This window comes from Protomyctophum parallelum (genome assembly GCF_964188405.1).
Source record: "Protomyctophum parallelum genome assembly, chromosome: 1".
Classification (NCBI taxonomy): domain Eukaryota; kingdom Metazoa; phylum Chordata; class Actinopteri; order Myctophiformes; family Myctophidae; genus Protomyctophum; species Protomyctophum parallelum.
This window is the reverse complement of record NC_139697.1, coordinates 1,227,973-1,235,472: the sequence shown is the minus strand read 5'-3', so window position 1 is coordinate 1,235,472 and position 7,500 is coordinate 1,227,973. Positions and strand designations below refer to the sequence as shown.

General features: G+C 45.0%; 1 protein-coding gene across 1 annotated transcript in view; it reads left to right on the top strand.

The window, feature by feature from the left end:
- sdhaf3 (succinate dehydrogenase complex assembly factor 3) overlaps positions 1 to 7,500 on the top strand; it is a 14,990-nt gene that overhangs the window by 259 nt on the left and 7,231 nt on the right. The window lies entirely within an intron of this gene.

Below are 7,500 nucleotides of genomic sequence, written 5' to 3'. Positions count from 1 at the left end.
ACGGTTTAATATCTATTTACTGAGGTCAGGAGACACAGGGGCGCTGGGGAGAGCGAGGTGGAGGGCTTCATGGTGGAGTGGGAGGTGATTATATTACTATATTTACTGTTTATAACGGTTTAATATATATTTACTGAGGTCAGGAGACACAGGGGCGCTGGGGAGAGCTTCATGGCGGAGTGGGAGGTATATTATATATTACTATATTACTGTTTATAACAGTTTAATATCTATTTACTGAGGTCAGGAGGCACAGGGGCGCTGGGGAGGGCTTCATGGCGGAGTGGGAGGTAATTATATTACTATAATATGTGACCAAAATTTATTTGACTAGGAGACTGCCATTGAATTTTCTTGAATTTTTGTTTTTTCATTTCATATCAAAGCAGGGAATCATAGCTTCAAATTGACATATTGGTTGTTCAGTTTGACCCACCGGTTTAGGAGATATGGCTTATAGAGTAATGTCTTGCAGAGAAACAGAGAGTTGAGAAAACAGGCTTGAAAAGGTTCACTTCTGTGGTCTCTAACATTACACCATATAGCTACATGTTTAAGCATTTATTTCATATTTACATGTCTTCTGTGGTCTCTAACATTACACCTATAGCTACATGTTTAAGCATTTATTTCATATTTACATGTCTTCTGTGGTCTCTAACATTACACCTATCTACATGTTTAAGCATTTATTTCATATTTACATGTCTTCTGTGGTCTCTAACATTACACCTAGCTACATGTTTAAGCATTTATTTCATATTTACATGTCAATTTCAGCTCTGACACTTATTTCAGACATGCTCTAGTATGTGAAGAGTCTGCCTGTGCTAACTCATTTAAAAAAAAAAAAAAAAAAAAAAAAAATCTCCTCTGGTGAAAAGCTGGAATGTGCACGTTGGCAGTCTCTCAGTCAAATCTAGTCACATATATTACTGTTTATAACTGTTTATAACAGTTTAATATCTATTTACTGAGGTCAGGAGGCACAGGGGCGCTGGGGAGAGCGAGGAATGCCCTACCAACAGTCATTAAGACATGTGAATCCCTTGACTCTTTCAAAACCGCTCCCAAAGGGCACCTACGGACGGCTGCAATTCGAAACTGCAGGCCCCCGTAAAATCTGAACCCCCCCACCCAGTCTTTGTATTGCGTTTGTGCAGCTTGAAATGCACTGTAATTCTGCAAACTGTTAATACATATTTCAATCAATCAATCAATCAAAGGTGGAGGGCTTCATGGTGGAGTGGGAGGTAATTATATTACTATATTACTGTTCATAACTGTTACTGTAATCTATTACTGAGGTCAGGAGACACAGGACTGCTGGGGAGAGTGGGAGGTGTAATTATAACTGTTTAACCCATTATTTAGACCCGAGGACAATTCTACAAAATGTCTTCTATTGAATCCTGACAGTTTTCTGAAAAAACCCTCATGTTTCTGCACGTGTCAGTCAGTGGTTCTCAAACATTTTCACGGGTAAAAAGGGCAGGGGCTGAAGCCCCCGTTGATGTCTATGTGTGCACGTGCCTGGATGGATGGGTGAATTAATGAGTTTCCACACACACACACACACACACACACACACACACACACACAGTTGTTGGAAACATGATGGTTGGACTGCAGTGTTTTTGAAAGCTGCACTTGCCTGTTGTCGCCACACGGTGGCACTGTGGGTTTACTTTACTGTAACACAGCACAGTTTGATAGGCCTTTAGGCCAGTGGTTCCCCCCCAGGGGTCCTTGAGGGAGTTCCAGGGGGTCCCCAGCTATATGATGGTTAGGAACCAAATGGACCCTATAAGGTCCGTTTGGTTCCATTTGTACACTCGCAGTTAAATTAACGGTGATTTTACAATATAAATGTGGGGGTCCCAGAGATGGAAATGCCATTAAATGGGGGTCCGTAGACGAATGCATGTCAAACTGGGGGTCCTTGGTTGAGAATCACTGCTCCTCTCATGGGGGTCCCTGGAATATATTTTCGCACGCGGGGCCAATTAGTGACAATTTGGACATGAAAACGTTTGGGCATAAATATAATCCATTACAGCAGGAAATAATTATTACCTTGGCCTGGATTAATTCATTCATTAACCCATTTAGGCCTGACCTCAAAATTAAAAAGAATATTCTAAATCCTTCAGTTTTCTGAAATAAATATCTTCATGATTTTTCAAAAATAGCAGACCTACAAGCTGGTAGCGCGCCACTCTGTGAGCTTGTAGATCTGCTATTTTTGAAAAATCATGAAGATATTTATAAAAGCTAAATTATAACTATATAACTATAATAATTATGTTTAAAACACCTGCCTAAACCTGCCTACAAGCTCATAGCGCGCCACCGAGTGGCGCACTACGAGCTTGTAGGTCTGCTATTTTTGAAAAATCGAAGAACGACTGACATAGAAACATAGCCTTTTTCAGAAAACTGTCAGGATGTAGAAGACATTTTTAGAATCTGATCTCAGGTCAGAATGTGTGTTTACACAAACCCTCAAAGCTGGACATATAAACAACAACATGCACTCTCTCCCAGGAAGCCTACTGGTATTGAAGACTTCAGAATACTACCACTACGACTGGTATTGAAGTAGTGTTGAGTAATGAGTATTGGAGACTGCAGAGTGTATAACAACAGCTTTCAACTCACTTCCAAATGACAAATTAGCACCCCATAGCACAGCAGCAGACAGCATGGTTATCACCCCATAGCACAGCAGCAGACAGCATGGTTATCACCCCATAGCACAGCAGCAGACAGCATGGTTATCACCCCATAGCACAGCAGCAGACAGCATGGTTATCACCCCATAGCATAGCAGCAGACAGCATGGTTATCACCCCATAGCACAGCAGCAGACAGCATGGTTATCACCCCATAGCATAGCAGCAGACAGCATGGTTATCACCCCATAGCACAGCAGCAGACAGCATGGTTATCACCCCATAGCACAGCAGCAGACAGCATGGTTATCACCCCATAGCACAGCAGCAGACAGCATGGTTATCACCCCATAGCATAGCAGCAGACAGCATGGTTATCACCCCATAGCACAGCAGCAGACAGCATGGTTATCACCCCATAGCATAGCAGCAGACAGCATGGTTATCACCCCATAGCATAGCAGCAGACAGCATGGTTATCACCCCATAGCACAGCAGCAGACAGCATGGTTATCACCCCATAGCACAGCAGCAGACAGCATGGTTATCACCCCATAGCATAGCAGCAGACAGCATGGTTATCACCCCATAGCACAGCAGCAGACAGCATGGTTATCACCCCATAGCACAGCAGCAGACAGCATGGTTATCACCCCATAGCACAGCAGCAGACAGCATGGTTATCACCCCATAGCACAGCAGCAGACAGCATGGTTATCACCCCATAGCACAGCAGCAGACAGCATGGTTATCACCCCATAGCACAGCAGCAGACAGCATGGTTATCACCCCATAGCACAGCAGCAGACAGCATGGTTATCACCCCATAGCATAGCAGCAGACAGCATGGTTATCACCCCATAGCATAGCAGCAGACAGCATGGTTATCACCCCATAGCATAGCAGCAGACAGCATGGTTATCACCCCATAGCACAGCAGCAGACAGCATGGTTATCACCCCATAGCACAGCAGCAGACAGCATGGTTATCACCCCATAGCACAGCAGCAGACAGCATGGTTATCACCCCATAGCATAGCAGCAGACAGCATGGTTATCACCCCATAGCATAGCAGCAGACAGCATGGTTATCACCCCATAGCACAGCAGCAGACAGCATGGTTATCACCCCATAGCACAGCAGCAGACAGCATGGTTATCACCCCATAGCATAGCAGCAGACAGCATGGTTATCACCCCATAGCATAGCAGCAGACAGCATGGTTATCACCCCATAGCACAGCAGCAGACAGCATGGTTATCACCCCATAGCACAGCAGCAGACAGCATGGGCACAATCAAAGAAAATCCATTCAGCTAATTTTATTCTGACCTTTGATGTCTTCAAACATGTAGTAATCCATAATGAAGGACGGTGGAGTAAAGCTGGAGTCCTCAGGATACAACATGGTGGACAGTTCTCTCCTCTCCTCTATAGGGACTGCTGACTTCCTTTCTTTACAAACACTTTGCAATAATAGACGTTTTGACATTGTGTGAGGCTAACATTTAGGATCCTCCCAGAGAGGCTTCTGGTTTATATTTAATCATAAACAAAGACGTTTCTGAGGTGAAGACAAACAAATCTGCTTCTTCATTCTAGAAACAAGCACATGATGGCATGGCATCAGGCAGGCATGACCAATCAATCTATGATTCAGGTACAGATGGACAGGCATGACCAATCAATCTATGCAGGTACAGATGGACAATCTAGGCAGAGCCAGTGGCTACAGATCCAAATAGGAAAATTAATAATAATAATTCACTTAATGCCATATTTTGCTAAATTGTGAATTGCTAAAAGTGTGAAATACCTGGGCCCAGGCCCAAGTAGGACCAGGTGTGGATACGCATTATAGTCCTATATCCTCTAAACTATATCATATCAATTCAAGGCCTCATCTCATGGGTTGTGGAAGTGTTAAAAATGAGTAGTTTCTTTTAGGTGAACTACAACCCTTAAGGGGTGCATACTTAGTTTAGACTAGTCATTGGTTAGACATGGGTTAAGGTTAGGTTTAGGTGTGCTGCCCCGTGGGAGGTTAGGTTTAGGGTGAGGGCTAGGTTTAAGGCTCATACATAGTCTGGATTTTCGGTGGTGAGGTGACCACCGAACTACAACATGACGTCACTGAGGTGACCACCGAACTACAACATGACGTCACGAGCCGCGGTGAAGAGCAAACCACCGCCACCGCTCCAGCCCTTCTCTCTGTTTTTACTCACCACCGCTCAACGTTTTTTCAGCTCCGGTGGTCAGCTCACCACCGGAGCGGTGGTCACCTCACCACCGAAAATCCAGACTATGAATAGGCCTTCAGGTGTGCTGCCCCGTGGGAGGTTAGGTTTAGGGTGAGGGTTAAGGTTAGGTTTAGGTGTGCTGCCCCGTGGGAGGTTAGGTTTAGGGTGAGGGTTAAGGTTAGGTTTAGGTGTGCTGCCTCGTGGGAGGTTAGGTTTAGGGTGAAGGTTAAGGTTAGGTTTAGGTGTGCTGCCCCGTGGGAGGTTAGGTTTAGGGTGAGGGTTAAGGTTAGGTTTAGGGTGAGGGTTAAGGTTAGGTTTAGGTGTGCTGCCTCGTGGGAGGTTAGGTTTAGGGTGAGGGTTAAGGTTAGGTTTAGGGTGAGGGTTAAGGTTAGGTTTAGGTGTGCTGCCCCCGTGGGAGGTTAGGTTTAGGGTGAGGGTTAAGGTTAGGTTTAGGTGTGCTGCCCCCGTGGGAGGTTAGGTTTAGGGTGAGGGTTAAGGTTAGGTTTAGGTGTGCTGCCCTGTGGGAGGTTAGGGTTAGGGTGAGGGTTAAGGTTAGGTTTAGGTGTGCTGCCCCGTGGGAGGTTAGGTTTAGGGTGAGGGTTAAGGTTAGGTTTAGGGTGAGGGTTAAGGTTAGGTTTAGGGTGAGGGTTAAGGTTAGGTTTAGGGTGAGGGTTAAGGTTAGGTTTAGGTGTGCTGCCCCGTGGGAGGTTAGGTTTAGGGTGAGGGTTAAGGTTAGGTTTAGGTGTGCTGCCCCGTGGGAGGTTAGGTTTAGGGTGAGGGTTTGAGATAGGTTGTAGTTGGACTAATGACTGGTCTAACCAAATGACTAGTCTAAACCCAAAACTGTCTAAACTAAGACACCCACTTTTAAAGCCTTTTTCTTACCAGTTGTATTCTTTGTGTAGTTACTTTCTGAGCTTAACCATAGAGTTGTTTATTAACATCTATCGAACCGCAACCACTTTGGAAAAGAAGTGTTGTCAGTAATGCTCCTCTGGGGCCTGAATGACGTCCTGACACTTTGTTTTATCATCTTTTAGTTGTCGTGCTTTTAACCCATTCTGACCTGAGATCAGATTCATACGAGGTTTCCACTGGACACACACTGGTCTGATTAACCCATTCTGACCTGAGATCAGATTCTAAAAATGTCAGTCGTTCTTTGATTTTTCAAAAATAGCAGACCTACAAGCTCGTAGCGCGCCACTCGGTGGCGCGCTACGAGCTTGTAGATCTGCTATTTTTCAATAGCTAAAGCATAACATAATGGGTTCCCGTTCAGAATGGGTTAAATTCCCAATTAACCCGTTCAAAGCGGGAACCCCTTTTGGTGTTTTAAAGCATCATCGTTATACTTTAGCTATTGAAAAATACCAGATGTACAAGCTCGTATGAGCTTGTACATCTGGTATTTTTGAAACATTGTGAAAATGTGGCAAAAATCTTTGAATATAATATATTCTTTCAGAGCTAACGCTTTTTTTTTTAACTCAAATCTTTGCTTCTTGGGGGGGGGGTCCCTGGAACAACATATTTTCAAATGGGGGTCGGCGGCATATTCCATATATTTTTGGGGTCCTTGACGTGAAAATGTTTGTGAACGACTGACGTAGAAACATGAGGTTTTTCAGAAAACATTCTGTAGAATGGTCCTCAGGTCTAAATGTGTTAAACAGAAAACAAGCTAATTAGATCCACTTATAAATGCATTAGTGTGAGAATGATGTGAATGTCAGTGCAGGTGATGGAAGTGAGGATTAAATCTTTTTTTTTTTTTTTGGGGGTGGGGTGGGGGGTAGTGAAAGTTATAGGTATGGTTGCTGCTGATTTGTCTTTACATTACAATATACAATTTAACCCATTTTGGGCGGGAACCCGTTTTGGCATTATGTCATGCTTTAGCTATTGAAAATACGAGCTTGTAGGTCTGCTATATTTTAGAAGAATCGAAGAACGACTGACACAGAAACATAGATTTCAGAAAACTGTCATTTTTAGAATCTGATCTCAGGTCAGAATGGGTTAATGTAGTTCCAGGGGTCCCTCCCTCAGATGGGGGGTCCGGTGGCCAAATAGAGATCATTCTGGGGGTCCTCGACATGAGAGAGAGAGAGAGAGAGAGAGAGAGAGAGAGAGAGAGCCAAATATGATTACAGCAGCAGTGAGCGAGCGAGCGCTTCAGTCTAATCCAGTTAGTGGTGGGGGGAGGAGGAGGGGAGGGTGATGGGAGGGGGTGTCCCCACGGGGGCGAGCGAGGGTCTCTGCCCATTAATGAATGGCTGCAGTGAGACACACAAGCTCTCTCTAGAGAGAGAGAGAGGGGGAGAGAGAGTGGGGGGGAAGAGAGGGAGAGAGGGGGGAGAGGGAGAGAGGGAGGGAGGGGGGAGAGGGAGAGAGAAAGAGAAAGAGAGAGAGAGAGAGGGGAGAGAGAGAGAGAGAGAGAGAGAGAGAGAGGAGAGAGAGAGGGAGATAGAGAGTGGGGGAGAGAGAGGGGGAGAGAGGGGGAGGGAGAGAGAGGGGGAGAGAGAGAGAGAGAGAGAGAGAGAGGAGAGAGAGAGTGAGATAGAGAGTGGGGGAGAGA